General features: G+C 49.0%; 1 protein-coding gene across 13 annotated transcripts in view; it reads left to right on the top strand.

Annotated features, from left to right (window-relative positions):
• EXD3 (exonuclease 3'-5' domain containing 3) overlaps positions 1-22,727 on the top strand; it is a 282,431-nt gene that overhangs the window by 37,928 nt on the left and 221,776 nt on the right. The window lies entirely within an intron of this gene.

Here is a 22,727-nt window from a genome sequence, read left to right as displayed (position 1 = left end):
TATCCTGCTTAATGTTCTTTTTTCATTTGTCCTAATTGCACTCCCACCACCACTCCCATTCCTGTATCTTCAAGGTAGAAGCTCTGAGAGCACAGCAGGGCAGTGCTGCTGGTGGGATGAGCCAGGAGCTGGCTGGTAGCAGAGCTGGGGATGTGTTCAGCCTGGAGGTTCCTCCTCTGCACAGGCTGGGAGGTGGCAGAGATCTGGAACAGCTCTCTTTGTCTAAAGGTCAGTTTAGGAAGGCTGAGACAGCTGAGGGTGTTCAGCTGGAGAAGAGAAGGATCCAGGGAGACCTGAGAGCCCCTCCCAGGGCCTAAAGGGGCTCCAGGAGAGCTGGAGAGGGACTGGGGACAAGGCATGGAGGGACAGGACAAGGGGGAATGGCTTCTCACTGCCAGAGGGCAGGGTTAGATGGATATTGAAAAGAAATTCTTCCCTGTGAGGGTGGGGAGGCCCTGGCACAGGTTGCCCAGAGAAGCTGTGGCTGCCCCTGGATCCCTGAAAGTGTCCCAGGCCAGGTTGGACAGGGCTTGGAGCAGCCTGTGCTAGTGGAAGGTGTCCCTGCCCATGGCAGGGAGTGGAATGAGATGAGCTTTAAGGTCCCTTCCAACCCAAACCAGTCCGTGATTCTGTGAAATGATGATTAACCAAACCTTTAAAAGAGGATGCTTTTATCCCAAGAATCCAGTCCTGCTCTCTGAGCTGGGCAGGTGCTGAGTGTTGGTGCAGGTTGCCTCACTGGTGGGTTCGAAGTTATTCCCAGTGTTTCTGTCCCCTCCCTGGCACTGCCTCTGGAATCACAGCTAACACAGCCCTGCAATTACCACAGATAAAGTTGGTATTTATAACACTGTATTTTATGCCATGTTTCTGTACTGTTTTAAATTAAATATTTTCAAAGGACCAAAAGAACCCAAACCCCACAGATGTAAGGTTGGAAGAGGATTGCACGTTTCCAGGATTTTTGGCAATGCTTTTAGTTTGGTTGGTTCTCAATTTCCATCACCTCCTTGCGCCACCTTGGTGTGCTGCATCCTCAGCTGTACCTGCTTCACCTGATGTTTAGAGCTTAGTAAATGCAACAGCTAAGAATGAGAAGTATTTTGTCAGGGTCAATATACTTTTAAAAAGGAAAATCCAATAGGGTGGTTCATTTAAAGCTCTTAAAACTGTTGCAAAAACTCTTGTTAGCTGTTGCAAAAACTATGATTTCCTCATTTGTAATAATTTTGTAAATTTGTTGGATTTGGGGATGGATAATTACTTAGCAGCATAAGAATGTGTGTGATTCCCAAATACTTGAGCATATTACCTCTTCAGCAAGACTGTTATATTCTGTCCTCCTTTGTCCCACAAAATTCCTTTGCTCCACAGTGAATCCCACGGCATCAAAAGCAGGGGAGACTTTTTTGGTGGTGAACAGCAGCTTGTTGCAATCTTTTGAGTTAAAATTCTCTTCTGTCCAAAACATGTTCTTACTGAGGTTTGGGCAGTTTGAAAAAAACCTAATGAGCAATTTACTTTTAATTTTTGTCTTACTAAGCCTGATTATTGTTTTAATTATCCATTGTTATTGTTTGTGACCTTCCACTAGAATTGTTCATTGTGAGTTTAGAAAGATTCCTGCTTTTATGTGCGGAGGGTGTGACTGGGAGGAAATGTTTGTTCAAATGGGTGGAACAACTTATCTTTCTTGTGCTTGCTTTGTGGGACATTCATCTTCAGTGAATGCTGCAGGATCACTTACTGAATTATTTATCGCCTCCAAAAAGATTTAGCAGATTGAATTGGCTGCTCCCCTAAAACCTCCAGGTGATCCTGTTTGCTAGGGTGCAGTGCTTGAAGGACACAGAGGTGTTTTAGTGCTCAACTTTAACATATAGGAAAAGAAGAATCATAGAATCCCAGACTGGTTTGGGTTGGAAGGGACCTTAAAGCTCATCCCGTCCCACCCTCCTGCCATGGGCAGGGACACCTTCCACCATCCCATATTGCTCCAAGCCCCGTCCAACCTGGCCTTGGACACTTCCAGGGATCCAGGGGCAGCCACAGCTTCTCTGGGCAACCTGTGCCAGGGCCTCCCCACCCTCACAGCCAACAAATTCCTTCCCAATATCCCATCTAACCCTGCCTTCTGTCAGTGGGAAGCCGTTCCCTGTGTCCTGTCCCTCCATCCCTTGTCCCCAGTCCCTCTCCAGCTCTCCTGGAGCCCCTTTAGGCCCTGGAAGGGCTCTGAGGTCTCCCTGGATCCTTCTCTTCTCCAGGAGAACCCCCCCAGCTCTCCTAGCCTGGTTCCTTAGGAGAGACTGGAAGAAACTGGAGGGAAGGGACTGGGCAAACCTAAGCTCCAGAGAAGCTTCCCTCTGGAATCAAAATCCTTTACATTTGCATTGTGCAATGTAGCCACGAGGCAGGAACTGAATGTGCTTTAATGAATGAAGTATTAAAATTGTCACTCCCTAATTTGTTATTGCTTCATTTCTGGTTTGTATCTGGAGGAGTTAAATTCCTGCCTGGTGGAGTCGGGGTTGGTGTGATGTTGGAAAGCCAGTGCTGCCAACCTGCAGTCTCTGATTTCATTAAAGGGGGGCCTTATCCATAACGAACGGGCAGGGAGATGCTTTTTGTTTAGTGAGCTGGTTGCCTAATTTCAGTGGCTGTTTGAAAGCTCTGGTTCAGTGTTTAATGTCTCAGTGTTGTATGGAGGGTCTGAGTTTCAGATCAGAGTCCTTCAGGCTGTGTCACAGGGGTTTGGAGCACTGCACTGTCTGAACTGCACCGGCCGTGGGAGGCAGCGATGGAAAACCCCTCTTGGTTCCATGCAAATTGTGTGAGGTCCACTGGAGATTAGGGAATGTGAAGGATATGGCTGAGTAACAATTATTTTGGAGAGCTTTACAGATATGAAGCTTAACCACTGTGCCACAGTCCTGTGTGTCAGTAGGGGTGCCTACTTCAAAGGGGTGCCTTAGTCTGGTGCTGGTATTTAGTGGGTACACTTTGAAAAGTGTCTGATAACTGAGGTGGTGCTTCCAGCTTCTTCAAGGAGAACAATATAGATCCATATTGTTAATGATTTATGCACTATTTAGTTTCTCAATATTAAGTACTATTCAATTTGTAAAAACCAGTTGCAAACAGTTTTAGATTTTACTCAGTATTTCTGTTTGAGTGATTTTTTGGGGGCAGCAAAGAAGCAAAATTCACAGAGGGTCGGTGATTTCAGTGCAATTGCTTGATATACAGATGAGATGTGTGTTATTTATGGAGAAGTGACCAGTAAAAGAAAAAATGTATCTATTTGAACAAAATAACTTAGATAAAGGTGGTAAAATTGTAAACTACAGAAATCAGACCATGCCCGTTTGGGAACAGGTTTATGTTGCAGCTCCTTAAAACCATCACCCCTTGTCTTAATCAGTAGTATGGCTGGAAATGAACTGAACCCCCCTAGGGCTGAGCCAAATGAATAATGTCCCACCTTTCATTAGAGTCTCATTAGTTGTACAGTTATGACGTATAAATCAAAAAACATAAGCGAAACCAGCAGTTCCCAAAGCACAAGGCGGTTCAGATTCCTGCTAGTGGATGTTTGGCTCCCTGTACTTCATGTCAGTCTGTGATTATAATTCAGGTTGTTAGGCTTGGGCTGGTTAGTGTCGGTAATTTCTGGCTCACAGGGATGTGGATAGGTGGGGATTCTGCTCCCCAGCACATTCCTGGGGCTTTGCATCTGCAGCCTCTTTGAGCACGTTTGGCTTGGCCTGAGGAAGATGCAGTTTTAAAGAATTTCTGCCATGATTGTGAAAAACAGCTTTTAAAAGGCTTAATTGAAACTTCTTGTCTCGAATGTGTTTTGCAACACGGCGATTTTAATTTTAATGAAATATGGACATTGTGAAACTCCAGATCTGAAAGCGGGCATGAAAATAAAGGAAACTTTCAATGTGTTTCCATCACACACAGTTTTTGCAAGATTATGTTAAACCAGATTGTCATAAGCACAGAGAGTGAGGGTTCATGTAACTGGCTGAGATGCCCATTCCTTTTCATTCCACAGAGTTAAGTCTTCCCTGGATATTTGGAAAGTCTGGATTATTTGGTCTTCTTTTCCTGGTGTGTTTTTTAACCAGTTGGAAACTGGAAGAAGTCACCATCTTCACTGCAGACCCTGGTTTTATGGGACAGGTGATTAGTCACCTTCTGTAAGAAAAAGGGCCTGGCAATTGTATCAAACATGAATTATATCAGTAGCAGCCTCATTTCCCAGCTCCCCATAACAGCTTTAGTGGTCTTGAGGGAAAAAAATTCTGCTGTAATAGGAAGTTTGGATTTATTTCCAAGGTTGTGGTGCTGTGTCTGCAGTTGAGTCCTCATGCACATGAGCTTTTCTTTGGCCTGTCCCAACATTGCTGCCCCCTCAGCATCTGTTTCTTCTTGATCAACCGATTTTCTGTTGCTGAGCTGCAAATCCCAAAGGAGAAGAGCAGGGTGTGATCTGGGGTCCCCCCGCACAGTCTCATTTACTGTGAGTACAGCAATGAATGAGGCAAATCATAGAATAGAGCACAGAATCAGAGACTGATTTGGGTGGAAAGGGACCTGAAAGATCATCTCATTTCATCCCCTGCCATGGGCAGGGACACCTTCCACTAGACCAAGTTGCTCCAACCTGGCCTTGGACACTTCCAGGGATCCAGGGGCAGCCACAGCTTCTCTGGCCAACCTGTGCCAGGGCCTGCCCACCCTCACAGCCAAGAATTCCTTCCCAATATCCCATCTAACCCTGCATGGGCAGGGGGAAGCCATTCCCTGTGTCCTGTCCCTCCATCCCCTGTCCCCAGTCCCTCTCCAGCTCTCCTGGAGCCCCTTTAGGCCCTGGAAGGGGCTCTGAGGTGTCCCTGGATCCTTCTCTTCTCCAGGTGAACCCCCCCAGCTCTGCCAGCCTGGCTCCAGAGCAGAGGGGCTCCAGCCCTGGGAGCATCTCTGTGACCCTAAATAACAGGGAAGAAGGTTTGGTGATACAGCCAGATCACTATTATTAATGCCGTAGGTTCAGAGAGAATCTTGCTTTGCTGTCATTATTCACTTGTGCAATGTTGTGCTGGCTGAGAGCTGGAATCACTGCAGCCATCATTCACAGTGTGTGGAGTCAGGACCAGAAACACTGTTTGGTCTCCCTCTGTGAGTCCAAGTATTCCCAGAGCAGGGAAGGTGTCCCAGGGCACGAGATGAGTCTGGCGTGGCTGTTGCTGTGCCAGATGTGAGGTGTCCCCCTGCCAGACCCCTGTCTCTGCTCTGCTCCTCTGAGCTCGGGGTTTGGGGACCCCCAAACCAGTTTGGGCCCCTAGAAACCCTCAGCTGGTTAAAACTTGATAATGCCAAGGTCACAGGTTCAATCTGCTATATGGGCCCTTCACTTTGAGTTGGTCTTGATGATCCTTGTGGGTCCTTTCCAACTCAGAACATTCTGTGATGGTGGCAAGTTCTGCAGAGCCACCCTCCCACCTCTGCAGCCTTTTCCTTCACCTGGCATGGGTGAGACTCCTTCCAAAATTCCGAATCCAGGGATGGGCTGCACTCTCAAACAGAGGAAGCACAACCCCTGAGAACAGTGAGCTGCTGCCTGTGCTGGGGTGAGGAGTGGCGCAGGGTAAAGGCTGTCACTTGTCTGTTGGTGCTGGCTGTGGGTGCCTGTCTCGTCCTGAGCCCCCCAAATGCCTGTTTGCTGTTGTTGACACCAACACCAGGCCCACGCAGGCGACTCTTGCCTGCCGAGCCGTTTCCAGCCAGGCCTTCAGGACAAAACTCCACCCGCTTGCTTTTTGTGGTTGTGTCTGCTTAACCACATGGCTCGTGTGATATTTATAGTAGAGGATGTATAGAGCAGCTCAAGGAGAGGAAAATGTCTCTAGTTGAACCAAATCCTAAGGAAAGTCAGTTCCCCTTTTTAGGATTACAACCAAAAGACAAGCTGCCTGCGTTCGTGTAATGCCCAACATGTGCCATTTGTGCAAGTGGCACCTTCTTTGTAACAAAAATGCACTCGCTGGGCCCAAACAGATTTAATAGCTTAGATTGGAGGGCACATGCAAGTCTGTTCAAAATCTGCTGTAATTTGACACGAACTTTGATTTCCTGCCAACCTGCAAATGTAGGTCAGGAAAAACAGGTACTTGTTTCTACAACAACTGTCTCTGGCTGTGGTAGAACTGGCAGGAGTGTTCTGTTTGCCTTTTTTTTTTTTTTTAAAGATTTGCACTGATTTATAAACCTTTACATATAGAAAGGCAAACTGGTGTTTCACTTTTTCCAGAAGTGCTTCATTCTTTCCACAATGTGTGTTTGGAAGTCTGAATGCTCTTTTACTTGGAGAGCAGGGGGAGAAGGGAAGGGAAGTGCTGGCCAGTTTGAAATGTTTTACATTTTTGAGAGCAGCACAGGCTGCACTAACAAGCAGTGGGAACCCTTCCCTCCGGAGTGCCCTGGGATGCTGCGTGGCCTCATTAACTTGGCTACTCCAGGAACAGATTGAAAGCTGCTGTTTTCATAGATATTGTTTAAAACTTGGATGCAGTGATGAGGTGGGGAGGGGAAAAAAAAAACCCACAAAAAAAAAAGGAGAGAGCAAGAAAAAGAGCTTTAAGGCTGATACTGCTATTTTTTGGTTACAGATATGGAAAATGTTGCAATTTTGCTAGGATAACATCATTTGGCTTTGATATATTCCATTTGGGATGTTTGCTTTACACTTGCTGAGTTTAACTTGGATTGAGATGAGGAACTTGTTCAGATTTGAGCACGGCTCTATGAGGTCTCCCTGGTGGTAGGTTAAAAATAGAGCAGTTTTACATTATATTTTCCCTGCTATGGCCTAGATGAGGTGCAAAATGAAAGAGCCTTTGCATTGTACGTGCTGTCTCCTGGGTTTCGCTCTACCCTGAGCACAGGGCACATCCCTGTTGTGTCTCCTTTGGAGGAGCTTTAAGCCAACTGGCACCTTGTTCAAGGTAGGGCTGAGGGAAGTCGGGACACCGGGACAGCTGCAGGGTTCCTTGGAAGGGTGTGCACGTGGATGAAGAGTATCACACTCCCTCTGTGCCAGTCTCTGTGGATCAGGGATGAGTGGGGTTGTTTCATTCTCCCTCTTAGCCAGGAGTGTGGTGTTGTTGAATCAGTGCCTGAAGTGGGTGTTGGGTATTCTGTGGAGAAGCACACCTCCAAAGCTGGGCTGTGATGGGGAATGTTGCTCAGGAGAATATCTGAGTTGTCCTGCTTGTGCTGAGCCCTTTGTCCTCACTGCTCTCTGCACTGTCAGGTACTGCCTGTGGGGTTAGCAAAGGTTTGGGTAATCAGGGGATTCTGACAATACAACCAAGGATGGATTTGTCTGTGAAGGGCTTTGAGCTTTCTTTGAGAAGCACAGAAAACCCTGAGCTGGAAGGGACACACCAGGGTCATCAGTCTAAATCCTGGCCCTGCACAGACGCCCCAACAATCCCATCCTGTCCCTCAGAGCGTTGTCCAAACCCTCCTGGAGCTCTGGCAGCCTTGGGGCTGTGCCCACTGCCCTGGGGAGCTTGTTCAGTGCCAAGCACCCTCTGGGGGAAGAACCTTTCCCTGAGATCCAACCTAAACCTCTGCAACAGATATTTAACAGGTTTAAGAGGGAAGGTGCAATACCCTGCAGTGACATTGCTCCCATGTGCCCAAGGGCCTGTCTGGCACTCAATGCCCCAGGTGCCTCAGGACACGGCAGGATTTGGTACAGAGGGCGCCACGGTACATCTGTGAGATGGCAAAGCTCGGCCCTGACACTGCATCCCACTCCCCACTGGCACATAAACACAGCCTGAAAAAGTGTCCTAAAAGATCAGCTTTTACTGCCTGATTTGCCACTGCTGCTGCACCCACAGAATGGTTTAGGGTGCAGACACCCCAACAATCCCACCCTGTGCTGAGTGTTGTCCAAATGCTCTTTGAGCTCTGGCAGCCTTGGGGCCGTGACCACTTCACATGTTTGATGGGCACAGAAGGGTTTTCACATTTGGGTATTATTCAGCCCTCCTTTCCCACCACCCTCCTCCTCCTCAGCTCTTACACAGAAATACCACCTTTCCTCCTTACCCAAACCAGCACAGGGGTGATACCCTCCTGAGGTCAGTGACAGGATCTGTCATCACCAGTTGAGGTTTGTGGAGCCGTGTGTGGCCATTGCCACCAGAGCACACTGAGGGGAGTGCCAGACAGTCCCAGCCAGTGTCCCCAGAGCTTGGGGGCCATACCTGGGAGGGGAGTGAGGGCTGCTCACCCACCACTGCTCTCTGCTTCTCTCCTGGGAATGAAAGCCCTGTGAAGTCTACATGTTGTAAAAGTGATTAATTTTGGTTTCAGGTACTGCATTTTGATTAAAAATTTCAAGTACTGGGTAGTCTGAATTTCCTACAGTAAATCAGTTGAGGCTGCTGCTGGTGGTGTGAGTAGAAAAAGAGACACTTTGATGAAGGAAAGCTGGGGCAGGTAATGGCTTTTGTCCTGGTTGTCTTGGGGTGACAGAGCTGTGCAGCTCTGCTGACAGGGGTGACTGGAGTAGGCTGTGGGGAAGACATTCCCCACATCAGGAATACAGCGAGGGGCCATGCTGGCAAACCTTTGGATTGTGCAACCTGCTCAAACACTGTCCTTGTTTCACATGAGAAGATAGTTGCCTTCTGTAACTGCTGTTAATTGTGACCATCCACAGATGGAGTTACTGAGAGCTGAGCTGTTCCCCCGGGTACCCCGGGCTGGAGCCGCCTCTGAACGTGTGACTTTCTGAGTTTCCAACGGTTGGGGAACAGCTTTTGCTGCTGTAGCTGTGCAGCTGTGAGAGCAAGCCTGCTGCCATCTGACCAAAGCTTTGGTGTTTGCAGGCTCTTTCTTTCCTGGGACCGTAGTCAAAAGAGGGCACTGGAAATGCTTTTGGCCGAGCATCTTTTGCCGTTGTAGATCAATACAATTGCATTGTCAGCTCCATCCAGGAATGACTTCTGTTTGCCTTCCCGATTGTTTGCCCAGCCCTGCCGCAGCCTGGGGACTCTGATGGCACGGTGTCAGATGGATTGTTGGTGTGTCTGAGGCGTTATTGTCCTAAGCGTGGCTTCTGATGCTGCGTGCGGCAGCGAGTGCGGAGCATGACAGATGAGCGGGGGCTTCCCGCGAGGGCAGCGCATCCCCCAGCTGTTTGAGAGAGCTGAGGCAGGAGGAAAGGAGAAAGGCAGATTATTCCGTCATGTTTACAGGGCATCGGTCACACAGACAATGACTGTCCTCTCTGACAAGAGGATTGTTTAATTAGTTAAGGGTTTGATAAAGAGATGACTGAACACACAGTGCACTGAAGGCATCTGCCTTTTAGTACAGCAGGCACGTCCTCCCTGTGAGCCCTGGGCTTGTCCTTTCTCCCGAGGAGCGCCGGAGGTGTCCAGAGCTCTGTTCCAAGTCTCAGAGCTGCTTACTTTGAACATGTTAAATTGGGTTTCTGTTATCTGAGAAGCAAAATTATAATTTAGCTGCCTGTTATAATTTAGAACTAGTTCTGAGCATTCAGAAAGGGCGAGGTGATGTGAGTTATACTTGGAAGGATGAGTTTTTTCATCAGTGTATTCTGGTACTGTCAGTCCTCTTATCTATTATAGCTTTTTCCTTGCTCCTTTCTTCTTAATTTTAATCTATGACAAGCACTACCAGGTTAAATTCCAGACTCTGAACTGGACTAGAACAAGAATCTGTGGGAAGAGGTAATTAAATATATTGGCACAGGCAAGTGGGTGTGAAGCAGAGGAATTCCAAATGCGTGTTGCAGTGGCTGTAAGTACAGTTTTACACTGGCTTCACCTTGCTTCTGAATTTGACCACGAAATCCAATCTGAAATACAGAAGTTATGAGTAGGGATTGGATTTGATTACCACATTGCAGAGTTGGTGATTCTAGTCTGTGGAGCTTCTCAAAAGCAAGGAGTATACAGAATTAAAATGAATATTCACTACTTCAGAAAGTGTTCCAGCTCAGCCATGAAATAATTTATGTTTAACATCCTGCTGCACTTGCAATGGTTTGCTTGGGTTTAAATTTGCATCTGCCTTTGTACCTTAAAACTGACAAATAATTACACACAACACATTCTGGGTAATAAGAAATAATGTTGTAGAAAATGCAGCTCTTTTTGTGGACTCTACCTAAAATGTTTTGTTGCTGTATCAAACCTCCTGTTGTTTTGTGTTTTTTTCTTGGAGACTTTTCATTCTTTGTAGTGTTTTGTGGCCCCAGCACAAATCCTCCTGCTCTGTCAGAGCGTGTGTCATCAGCTGTTTAACCACAGCCAGAGATGCTCTGTATCAAGCCTTTTCAATTCCCAAGGGGATTGTGCCTCAGGATTAACTGTCCAGTGTTGGGGACAAACTGCAAACTGTCGCTGTGGCTTCCACTTATTGATCTGTTCTTTGCAAGCTTCCTCTTTGTGTTGAGAGGGGCAGAGTGGGGAGGCTGTGCCATGTGTCAGCGTCCTTCCTCCCTGGCAGGGGACAACAATGCCCTCAGCGACAGGGGACAGTGATGAAGCTGCAGGTGCTGATGGAAGTGGAGGTCGGAATTCCTCCCTCTCAGACACCGAGATTTATTGTCTCAGTGCTCCTGCCTTGAAAGGGATGCAAGTGTGTCCCAGCTCTCAAGAAAACGAGCTGTTACTGCCTTTCTTTAGGTTAACTAAAATGTACAAATGTGGCTGCAGCCTGGAGCTTCAAAGATGTTATGGGGACACAGACGCTGCTTTTGGGGCCTCCTTCTGCTTGTTCTTTATCCCTCAGAGTGGGGCTTGATGCTGCAGGGGAGCCAAGCAGGGCCTTTAGAGCTGACCTCTGCTACCTGCAAATCTCACACAAGTTTGTGGACTCCCATGTTGGTGCATCACTTGTTGCCCAGAGAGGTTGTGGACTCCCCATCCCTGGAAGTGTCCCAGGCCAGGCTGGACAGGGCTTGGAGCAACCTGGGCTAGTGGAAGGTGTCCCTGCCCATGGCAGGGGGGTAGAATGAGATGAGCTTTATAGTCCCTTCCAACCCAAATCATTCCATGATTCTAAATTCCCTTCCTAGAGCGATGCACAGTGTTCACTAAGGTGTTTTTTCCTGCCAATAAATACAAGCAGCCTTCAATTCCTGTCAATGAGCAGCTTTCCTCCTGCTGCACCCCTGTGCTGTCTCTGGTTCAGGTCACTGCTGCCCCAGGCTGCTTCTCTCTTCCTCTTTTCCACAAACTTAAGCTAAAAGAGTTGGCAAAAACCCCTTGAAAGAAATTCAGGTTGAATGTCTCATCAGCACAGGATGCTGCTTCATGCTTTCATACCAGCGAAGATCAAGTTTCTCTTTGGTAGGAACTGTGCCAACTTCACCACCCACACTTTGACAAAGGGTATTGTTTCAGCATTTGAAGTGATTAATAATTTTTAGGAGGTTACAGTTTTCCATTTTCAGCATGTTGCCTCTGATTTCCTTGTCATGCTCCAGAAGCTTTGGAGAAGCTGAGGGCCAAGGTGAGGAATGATTGTGTGACCAGGCTTACCTGCACAGAGCAAGGAAAGCTGCAGTTCTTCCTCATCCAGTCCTATTTGAGAACCAAGTCAGTGGCTTCCTCAGCCACCAAATAATGTTCTCCTTAATTGCCATCAGGCTGTGAGAAATTTCCTCTCTGATACTGAGTTTAAATAACTTTCCTGCACCTTGTTTCCATTGTTAGCCTGAGAAAAATCCCTGAAGAGGGACTGGAGCAGCTCAGGGTTATACACAGCCTGGAGAAATGATCCCTTGCAGAGCTGCAGTCCGGTCATCACTGAGTCCAAAGGCACCTCAGACAAGACAAGGAACACACAGGACAAGCATCAGTGCTGGCTGTGTTTTCAGCTCAGGCCTTACTTGTTTCTTGCCTGTTTTCTGGGGTCTCTCCTCACTGATGGACTGTGCAGAGAGAGCTGTGCTGGGCTCCCTGCCCTGCTCTGTGCTTCACCTCTTGCATGGAAACCAGACAGGAGGGACATTGCTCTGCTGTTCACATTAAGAATCGAGGGGATGAAGATGTGTCAGGGTTAGGTGAGAGATCAGGGAAAGGTTCTTCCCCCAGAGGGTGGTTGGCACTGAACAGGCTCCCCAGGGCAGTGGGCACAGCCCCAAGGCTGCCAGAGCTCCAGGAGGGTTTGGACAACGCTCTGAGGGACAGGGGGGATTGTTGGGGTGTCTGTGCAGGGCCAGGAGTTGGACTGGATGGTCCTGGTGTGTCCCTTCCAGCTCAGGGTATTGTATAGTTCTGTGAGTGTGAGTATTCCTGCGCATTTCCAGCTCCCTGGAGCGCTGTGACAGCAGCTCTCAGAGCTGTTCAGTGCCTGGGTTATTTATTGTCTTGTTGGGTGTTGCCGCTGCAGCCCCCTGGCTGTGATGGCAGCAGTGGGGTTCTGTACATCTGCCTCATTTATTTTCCTTAAATCCTGACCTGTGAACTCCAGGACTTGGTGTCTGCAGAGAGACTGAGACAGACTCCCCTGTGAAAGGGAGTGAGGGGACTTTTCCTCTGAGCTAATGCACTCTCACTGCTGAGCACCTTTCCTAAGATAGCAAGCAGCAAAAATAACCCAGCACAAAGAGTTAAATAATATCCCTGCCTGGCACCCCAGTGTGCAGGGCTGCTGAGGCACAGACATGGAGGAAGGGATGATAATGAAGTCCAATGAGGAACTTTCAGCACAGGTTTAAAAACTTCCAAGATACAGTTTGTGGCCATGGAAAGTGAGTGGTGCAAGCAGTGTGGAGCCAGGCAGGTGCAGTGGGGCACCTTCTGCCAGAGCACCCTGCAGTGCTGTCATCCTGCATCCTCTGGGGTCCTGCACAGGGTGCAGCCTCTTTGTGTTCTACGAGGAAACCCAAGGAGCTGATCTCACACGACTGAGATTGCATCAGCTCTGCTGATACCAGCACGTGGAAGTCCGGTCCTTTACTGCCCGCCAGGAGCAGGTGCAGCAGAGGGTTGGTGACAGCAGAGGAGACATCAGGGTTCCCTTTGGTTTGCTTTTCAGACCCTGCAGTTTCTGGTAGGCATCAGCAGACTCAGAGTGGGGAGTGTTGAGGGGGAGCAGCACAGGGTGAGATCTCCAGTGGTTCCTTTGATCAAGTGAGGACTTGTGTGTGCGTGGTGCTTTACAGCAGAGGTGCTTATGGCTTGTGGCAGAGCAGTGCAGACACACACTATCTTGATGGAGCCGACTTGCTGCCCTGTGAACAAGTGAATTGGACTGTAACATCCCAGAGCAGACGTGGCATCTCATCTTCAAATGCAAAGGGGAGGAATCCCAATCTTTCCAGTGGTTGCCCACAGCTTTGCTGTTTCACTTTGAATTTCTTGCCAGTTGTTCAGATGCCAAATCATTTGGCAGCTGAAGAAAATCAGATACTCCTGCCCATGCCTAAAGGAGAATATGTTGGTTCTAACATTTGCATTATTTTATGGGTCGATTCATCATTACTTAAAGGTCCTTCAAAAGGTGGTTAAAACTATGCATAAACTGTAGTACTTTCTGAAAAATTAGACCCTGATTATTGCAGCTCTTAACTACAGCTAATAAATTATACTGAGAAAAACACATGCCTTTCAGGTTAATAATATTGTTTATGGATGCCACTCCATAAACTGGACTCTCTCCTGTCTGTTTCCACTGTTTGTGGATTACCCAATCCAAAGGCTGGGTAATGCTGCATTTTTTCTAAACTTCTTCCAAAGACAGTGATGGAGAGGTGTGTAGGTATTGAGATCTCCTGATCTGAGCAGATGGTTTCACCCTGACTGTGCACGTCGCTGCTCAAAACGCTCCTGGAGATTAACCTGAGCCTTTGAACTGGAGTGCTCTGTTCCCCAGACAGTCTGCCCCACATGCTGGGAGGGAGGCAGCAGGAGCTAGAAGGTAAAGCCTTTGCTGGTGTATCAGAATGAGAACCAAAGCTCAAGGAGGAGGCTGTTGAAGGAGGCTGTCATGGATAAACCTGGCTCCCTACCCAGGAGTTTCAGGAGTGCTTTCTCTGTGCTGGCCTTCCAGGAGTGCTGTGAGGAGAACAAAACCCCAACTTCAAAACTCTTGTTCTTTTGTACAGAATCATCTTCTACAAACCTGTTTACAAATCAGTGTCCCTTGCAAAAGCCATTTATGCTGCCAGAGGTGACCTGGAATCTCACTGATGGCTTCATCACTGCATTCCCTCCCCCTTTACCTCCTGAATAAACTTAGAGAAGGTCTCTAGACCTAAGCTTAGGAGGTCTCTAAGCTTATTCAGGAGGTAAAAGCTGAAGAACAACTCTCCATGAAAGGGTTTTGAAAAATATTTGTTATCAGGCATAGTGGAGATAACAGTGATACAGCTTGGGAAGAGATAAAAATTCAACACACAGTATGTGGTGAATAACATGACTGGACTTGGTGGGATTTGACACTCTCCCTGTGCTCCAGCAGAGCACTGTGGATGTGGGGAAGTGTTCACGGAGAACATGGTGGAGTTACTGGCTTCATGCTTGACAAAGACTTCACTGAATTTGATAAGCAGCCTTAATTGCCCTTGAGGTCCTCTGGTGATGATGGTGAAATTGAAACTTCTACAAGAAGAAACAGAGGGAGAACACAGACATTGGTGGGTTGATCTGGGGGTGCCGATCTGTCAGATGCCAGCGTGTGGAATTGCACAGGACTTCCCAGAGAGTGACAAACCAGGCCACCAGTGCATTGTAAGCTTTGATCTTATAAAGAGATCTACTGGTCAAGGTCTCAGGCCAGCAATCAGTAATCCCTTAATTTATATTCCAAGCAGCAGTCAGGATCTTCAGCCGCAGCAAAGCCAGTGTCTCCTGCAGCTTTTCAGCCATGACCAGGTGCTGCAGCTGATCTGTGCTGCAGCTCCTGCCTCTCCATCCTCCACGTCCTCCCATGTTCCCCTCCTTGCTGCCTTCAACAACGAGGATACTCCCTGCAGGAGGTGGAAGGACTCATAGGCAATGATGTGGGCAAAAGACAAACAGAAATAAGAGGCAAACCTCACTATAACAAGTAGCTGCTTGTTGACACGGTATATCAGATCTCAGGTGAGAAAAAACTGCAAAGGAAATCTTGGTCGAGGCTGATAAGAACCTGGAAGTGAAAATGCCAATAGCTCGTGGAAGTTCTGAATGTGGAAAGGTTTCCAAGGGGTAGCAGCAGCATCTCTGGGACACAGGCAGGGAGCTGCCCACAGACCTGAGCGTGGCCTGGGCTGGGCAGGCCCAGAGCTGCTGGCTCCGCTCCGGCTGCGGGCAGCCCTGTAGGAACTTGGGCCAGGACGGAAAATGAGGAGCTGCAGACAGTTGGGATCTGAGGGATTTGCTAGTAACGGGGAAAACAGAGGAAATCGTGATTTGAGAGGAAATCCTTGGATTATTCTGCTTTGATTCACATTTAGACGTGGTCTGGAGTGAAAGTAATCAAGCAGAAATCCACACAGCGGAGCTTCAGCTCCTGTGGGTGAATGGAAGGGAAGATTGGGCAGAGAAGCTGATCAAGATGGTGAAAATGTAGTGGATTTCTAAACTTACTCATCTGTCCTGTAAAAGCTTTTTGTTTAGAGTTGTATCTATAGCTAGAGGTATTCAACCAAAACTCTCTGGAGAAGAAAAGCTTCAACACTTTTTATAAAATAAAAAAAAAAGGGGGGGGGGAAAAGGTGGTTTTGCCAAAGACAAACCTTCCTCCCTCCCTCCTCCTGTAAATGCCATGATTCATAAAATTCTCTCTGTTTTGCCTGGGAGTTTGCTGGAGCATCTGTCACACAGGAGGGATTTGCATTTACTGCACTTTTACCAGCATAACTGTACTCCCAAAACTGTGCAGTGGAGAGGTGGCTGCAGAGTCTCTCTGGGAGATCCCTTGGGGTGAGGGGTTCAGCAGAGGCAGGAGTTCAGCCCGTGCTCCTGCAGGCACTGCTGAGCTGTGTCAGAGCTCTGACCCTGCCAAGCAGCTGCATTTGGACATCCCAGTCCCCTGCTGTGTGTTAGTGCAGCACAAGGAATGTGGCCTCATAGCTCAGCTTCTCCAGCCCAGGCCCAGCAGTTCTGTACAAACCCTTTCACCCCTGTTCTCATTAAGATGCCAGACGTGTGAGCTGAGGGACTGAACATGCAGGCACCCAGCCAGCTGTGCTGTCCTGGCAGAGCCAGGTGGGACAAACCTCTGGTGAGAGCAGGGTCTTCAGCTGCCAAGCCTTTCAGAAGTGTCAGACTCTGGAGGATGCTCCATGCTTCAAATAAAAGCAGAAGGTGAATATGCTTATGAGAGATAATAAAGGTTCCTCAGCAATCCAGGAGGAAATGTTCAAACACTCTGTCACAGAGCACTGGACACAGGTTAATAGTGCTGGGTTAACACCACTGCCTGAACATGAAATCCAAGTGCTGGGAAGCAGTCACAGTGTCTGAGGGACTCACACTGAAACAGCCCTGACTCTGGTTTGGGAAGTGGTGGAGTCCCATATTGAGTCCTCAGCGATGTTGTGCTGACAAGTGTTAACAAAGCTGTTCTAGGACTGGAAAAAAAGAAAGCCAAGTAAGCTCTTTTAATGTGAGAGAGCTTAAGAGAGACTGAGTTGTCAGCATTCAAAGTAACTATGCTGGATCTCCTCATAAGGATTTGCATGTTACTATTCAATCATCTTGATTATTTAATGCCTTGACATTTTATAGTTTTCCAGTTTTTTTACATTATAGTGGTTTTCAGTAGTGGCCAAAAATTGGAATGAAATTTGTGAAGTGTGTTCACCTGACCTGTTTTTCTGTTTGCTGAGAATTTTTGTTTACACATTGATTCTTGTTTAAATCCTTCACTCCCTATTCCCGAAGTTGTTCCTTAGGGGTTTTTTAAGGTGCTGTTTTGGAGGTGGAATAATCCTTTGGGATTCTTTCCCCTGAAATGGAGACCCTTTGATAGGTCAAGCACAGCTGCATGGGTTTGAAATAGCCCTTACAAAGTGCCAGGGTAGGCTCTGTTCAGCCTGTGAGCTGTCTGAGGCTTACCCAGCCCGTGCTGGCATATCCTCCCGGCCTCCCCTTCACACCAGCAAAGAAAAGGCAAGAATCAGAAAAATACAGACAATAACAGAGCTGAAAATCAATCTCTGAAGTTAATACATCCCAGACTATCGGGTTTCTGTTTCACCAGTGCCTTTACAGAGAACGTTCTCTGTTCCCCAGGAATCTCCACTTGCGGCATGGCAGCGTCAGGACGCGGTTTGGTTTGGCAGGTTGAGTGTCACCAGTCACAGTCAGACACCTCGGGGTGTCTCTGTGTGAGACACTGCAGGTTGGGCACATTGGACTTGTGACAAAGGTGTGGCACTGGTGGAGGGGGTGGCACAGAGCCCCCCTGCCAGGCACAGCCCCGGCTGCCACGTGCTGCTCCTGCTCTGCCGCTCATCCTCCTGCCCCACTCGGGGACAGGGATGATCACGGGGTCACAGCTGCTGTGTGGTGAGTGTGGTGTGAGATGTTGAGGGAATCATGCATCAAAAGGGTGGGACTGGGAGGGTTTGGACAGTTGCCTTGCAGGGATGATTCCCTCAAGTGTCCCTGGCTGACACCTGAGCCAGAACACTGTGCTTTGGATTATTGCCCTTTTCATTCTCCACGTTAGTGCTGGAGTGTAAATCACCTCCCTGATCACCTCCTTAGGAAGCAGGAGATAGATGCTGTGTGCAGAGTGCTGGGGGCACTGGTGGGTGGAAGGGATGATGAATCCCAGGGGTCTTCAGTGACCCCAGAGGCAGGAGAGTAGGACACCCCCCTGTACGGGGTGTGCGTGGTTGCCCGAGCAAACCAAGGGGGAGAAGGGCCAGCTGTGATTAGTGTAATTGTACAGACAAATAAAAGAAGATTTAAGTTCTGGACTGTTCATCTAGCAAAGGGCAGTGGATCCCGTTCACAGCCTGACCGTGTGCCGGTGCCCCGGGCACTGGCCGGGCCGGGGGGTTTGTCAGCAGAGGGTGCCAGAGACCAGCGCTCCTCCCCGTCCTTCAGCCGCACAGGGAACACAGGTGAGACCAGCACCCGTTCTGGAGCCAGCACAGCTTTCCCGGGGCTGGGCACGGCGGTAGCCACCTCCAGCACCGGCACAGACCCTCGCACTTGTCCTGAGTGCAACAGAATCTGCAGTTGTGCTGGTTGTTTCCAGGGTGAGTTTTCCAAGAGGCTGGAGGAGATTGATGTGTAAGGAGAGTGAAATGAGCAGGGAGATCTGGTTGTATGGAACTCTGCAGGCATGCAGGGAGACAAGTTCTCTGGTGTCCAGGGCTTTCTCCAGCGGTTCAGGTTTTGTTTACACCCTTGGTGTCACAACAATTTGCTTACTGATGTTAGGAACTTGTGCAGAATTTCCATTAAAAATGCATTCTTGTCAAGCTGGCAGGTTTCACCAGGCTGAGGGGATGGCCTTGAGATCCAACAGACTTTGATAGACATCTGTTGATGTTTGGGCAGCTGTTTTCTAGTTACAGTGTCCGAGCTAATGAGGCAGAGGGTGCTCACTGGAGCAGTGTGGCTGTGCTGCCTTCTGCTGTATGTGTTCTGGTCTGAGCCTTCAGCAGTTCCGGTGAATCTTGTTACGGTAATAATGGTGTGAAATTGTTAAATCACAGCCATAAATGGTCAAAAGTCAATAATCATTTAATAAAAGTTCCATTAAAGTGAAGTGGGTAAAGAGAGATCTCCTTAGAGCGAGCTCCAGTAAAATCCGTGGATATAGGAGGCAGCTTTCAGCTGCAGGGCTGTGTCCTGGCCCCTTGGCTTCTGCTGTGCCAACGGTCCTGGTGGTGCTGAGCAGCCCATGGATGGTTGGGAGATCCCGTGGAGCCCTGCTGGCTTTGGGGTGCTGGTGTCAGTGGTTTTTATTCTATATCCTTATCACAGCGAAGTGAAGTTTCTATTTCTGAGTAGTGGAAGATTTACATGATAAAGGAAAGTCTGTAAAAATAGATGGAACTGCTGTTTGCATTTCAGTCTGAGGTGCTAAGAGGCCACAGGGCTCTTCATCACTTCTTCCCACTCTGAAATAACATATATTACAGAGCTGGCTTGTGAAGGGGCTCAGGATGCAGGTCATTTGTTGCACACTGGAGTCTGAGATGCCTTAATTCAAGCAGAGATTTTGGGTGGTGTAGCTTAACAGGGGCATTCTGAAGAATGAAGTGTTGGGTTTGTTACTGATGGGAGATGAATTGAAGCTTAACTGGGTGTAAGTACAGGATCCAAAGTCTGTAAAGTTAATGAAGTTAATGTTCTTCACAGGTTGTTTTTGCGTGCACTCCTGGGACTACAGTTTCCTTCACCCATCTCCTGACTCAGGTTGTTTTTTTTTGCAGAGGGGTTGGTAATGCTGGAGACCCCAGAGTGCTCTGCTGCTGCCTCCTGAGGGGCAGTGGAGGGGCAGCTCCGATCTCTGCTCTGTGTGAACAGGGACAGCGCCCAGGGAACAGCTGGAGCTGTGTCAAGGGGGGTTAAGTTGGATCTCAGGGAAAGGTTCTTCCCCCAGAGGGTGGTTGGCACTGAACAGGCTCCCCAGGGCAGTGGGCACAGCCCCAAGGCTGCCAGAGCTCCAGGAGGGTTTGGACAACGCTCTGAGGGACAGGGTGGGATTGTTGGGGTGTCTGTGCAGGGTCAGGAGCTGGGCTGGATAGTCCTTGTGGGTCCCTTCCAGCTCAGGGTATTCTGTGATTCAGTGATATCTTTTTCTACATGTGCCTTTATGTTCTGTGACAATAAAGCAGCAAAAGGCAGGTTGCAAAAATGTGAGATTGGCTTAAAAATCTCAGTATGGAGAGGCTTACAAATAAGCATTGCTTTGTAGCATTTGTTTTCTTGTTTCTAAAGATTTAAGTTTCTCTCACTTCACATTTTCAAATCTTTTTCCATACCCAGGCGGAATAGAAACCCACTTTTTTTGTTTTGGGGACATTTTCTAAAGAGAGATAAGATTTTTTTACAGTTTTTCACACTTGGAGGAAAGCACCAGCTCTGGCAGGGCTTGAGGTACCAGCACAGGAGCTGATCCCATAGGGGGTTAACAAATGGTCAGGAGGGACGTTTGCTGCTTTTCTCTGCACAGCTCCAGAGCTGAGGGCCAGGAGCCCCTTGTTCACTCCAGCCCAGTGATGGCCCTGCTTGAACTGAAATCACTCAGGAGGAAACCAGTGGGCTCCAGTTCCCTGTCTGGTAGTGGCTGTGGCCTCAGCTGTTAGTGAGGAAGCAGGACCTGAGCTCTGTCCACACCATCCCCATCCACAGGGAGGTTACTTTGCCCTTAGGGCAGGTGTGACCTGTGGGCAGGGCAGGTGTCAGACACCACCCATCCATCTGGCCATCCATCCATCCCTCCCTCCATCCATCCCTGTACCCCTCCATCCCTCCCTCCGTCCATCCCTTTTGCCCCAGCCCTGTGCCAGTCACTGACTGTGTGCACCAGTAGCTTGTTTGGCTTAAACACGAAGCAAAACACCTGCATGGCACTAGTCCTCAAATCAAGAGTCTGACAGTGCCCACACTGCCCTGGAGGAATGCCAGCAGCTCTTGGAGAAGCAGGCTGGAAGCTCTTTCCACAGCATTTCTCTTTAGCTGCTCCATGCTGGGTCTCCATGTGGGGAATGTGTGAACCAAGCAGAAAGCACCTGTACGAGCAATTGGGACATCCTTCACCACAGCACCCTGCAGGACTGAAGGTGTACAGTTGTGTTCTCCCTCTGGACACACTTGATTTAGACCTAAGTGGGGCTCACTTTATAGAAAAAGCTACAAATTTGATCCTGACCCCAAAAATAGCAGGCAGGGAATGGGAGAATAGCCTTTGGAGTGGGGAACAATGGAATTTCATTTCACCTTAGTACTTGAACTACTCTCATATGATGTCAAAAAGGGTTTTCAGACATTGTAAAGTTTGAAAGAAGCCTTGAGGAGAAATTGTAACTCTTTCTGTTTACTGTTCAAAAGAGTGGAAAGTGTTGCTTTAAAGTGTCTTCTGGCGAGAAACTGTCACTTAGCAAGTTTTGGGATATGTCTGATGCCAGTGGTGCGAAAAGCTGCATAGAGGTGCAGAACAAAGCTGAGGCAGGTACACTCTGCAGCAAACAGGGACTGCCAGGGGGTGAAGAATGGGGAACAGACTGGGGACAGAATCATCTCATTCTACCCCCTGCCATGGGCAGGGACACCTTCCACCTGCCCAGGTTGCTCCAAGCCCCGTCCAACCTGGCCTTGGACACTTCCAGGGATGGGACAGCCACAGCTTCTCTGGGAAACCTGTGCCAGGGCCTCCCCACCCTCACAGGGAACAATTTCTTCTCAATATCCCATCTATCCCTGCCCTCTGGCAGTGGGAAGCCATTCCCCCTTGCCCTACCCCTCAATCCCTTGTTCCCAGTCCCTCTCCAACTCTCCTGGAGCCCCTTTAGGCCCTGGAAGGGGCTCTGAGGTGTCCCTGGATCCTTCTCTTCTCCAGGAGAACCCCCCCCAGCTCCCCCAGCCTGGCTCCAGAGCAAAGGGGCTCCAGCCCTGGGAGCATCTCTGTGGCCTCCTCTGAACTTGTTCCAGCAGCTCCACGTCCTTCTTGTGTTGAGGAATGCAGAGTTGGAGGCAACATTGGAGGATGGGTCCCACCTGAGCAGGACAGAGGGGCAGCACCTAAGAGCTGTGGTGTTTGATGCTGTTTGATGGCAGTGCTGTGCCTGCCTTTCCCTGGTGTGTTCCTTTATGTGCTGTGGGACAGCAAAGCCAAGATGTTCAGCTCGGGTTAAAGTAATGGTAGAGGGTGGGATTCAGCCTGTGGCACATGGCTGCCTTCATCTGAGATGGCCACCAAGACTCCCTGGACTCTACCAGAGAGCAACATGTGACTCCACTGATGTCACCTTCCCATCACTCCTGTTGGGATGAGCTCCCCAGAGGTGCCTCTGTGTCTCCTCCGGGCAGGAGGAGAGCCCAGGTGCTCAGAGGAGATGCAGGTGCTGAATACGATGGATGAATCTCACACCAAGTGCACTTGGAGGGGCTTTGTGTCACCAGAGCAGCTCCTGTACTCCCTGCACTGCTCTGAGAGGTGCTTCTGGACTGACTGGGGATCAGCATGGATCAGTCTTGCAGTCTGAAGTGCACACGGGGCAAGGGGGAACAGTTGCAGGTGTTCACAGGGGTGCCACAGACCAGATGTGCCTTCCCGTGGGGCTGGTGTGTCCAGCAGAGCCCGGGGCCCTGCCCGTGTCCGTGGGTGGGTGCAGCCCTCGGCTGTGCCGTGGCCCCTGAGGCTCTGGAGTCTCCCTTGGCTCTCTGGAGGAGCTGCCTCGTGGCTGGGCTTGTTAAAGCTGCTCTAGGTACGAGTGTGACCCCAGGACACTGGGAGGGTTTGGTTCCCTGCCCCAGGTCCTACTGGAATGTCCATACAATGACATGCTCAGAAATGGTGTCCGAGTTCTGGGCGTGTTTGTTGGTTACTGTGGTGGGGTCTCACAGGGCACAACCTGGGAAGCCACTGCTTGTGAGTGGGGAAATTCTTCTCCTTTGCCCAACTGCTGAGGAGAGCCAAATTCTTCAGTCCTGGACCATGAATTTGCTGTTTCAGTGGGTCTGTGTCTTTGGACAGGTCATGGATGAGTTACA

This window comes from Myiozetetes cayanensis, unplaced genomic scaffold (genome assembly GCF_022539395.1).
Source record: "Myiozetetes cayanensis isolate MyiCay16 unplaced genomic scaffold, myiCay2020 scf23, whole genome shotgun sequence".
In the NCBI taxonomy this organism is placed as follows: Eukaryota; Metazoa; Chordata; class Aves; order Passeriformes; family Tyrannidae; genus Myiozetetes; species Myiozetetes cayanensis.
The sequence above is the reverse complement of the archived record's forward strand: the minus strand, read 5'-3'. Positions and strand labels throughout refer to the sequence as shown.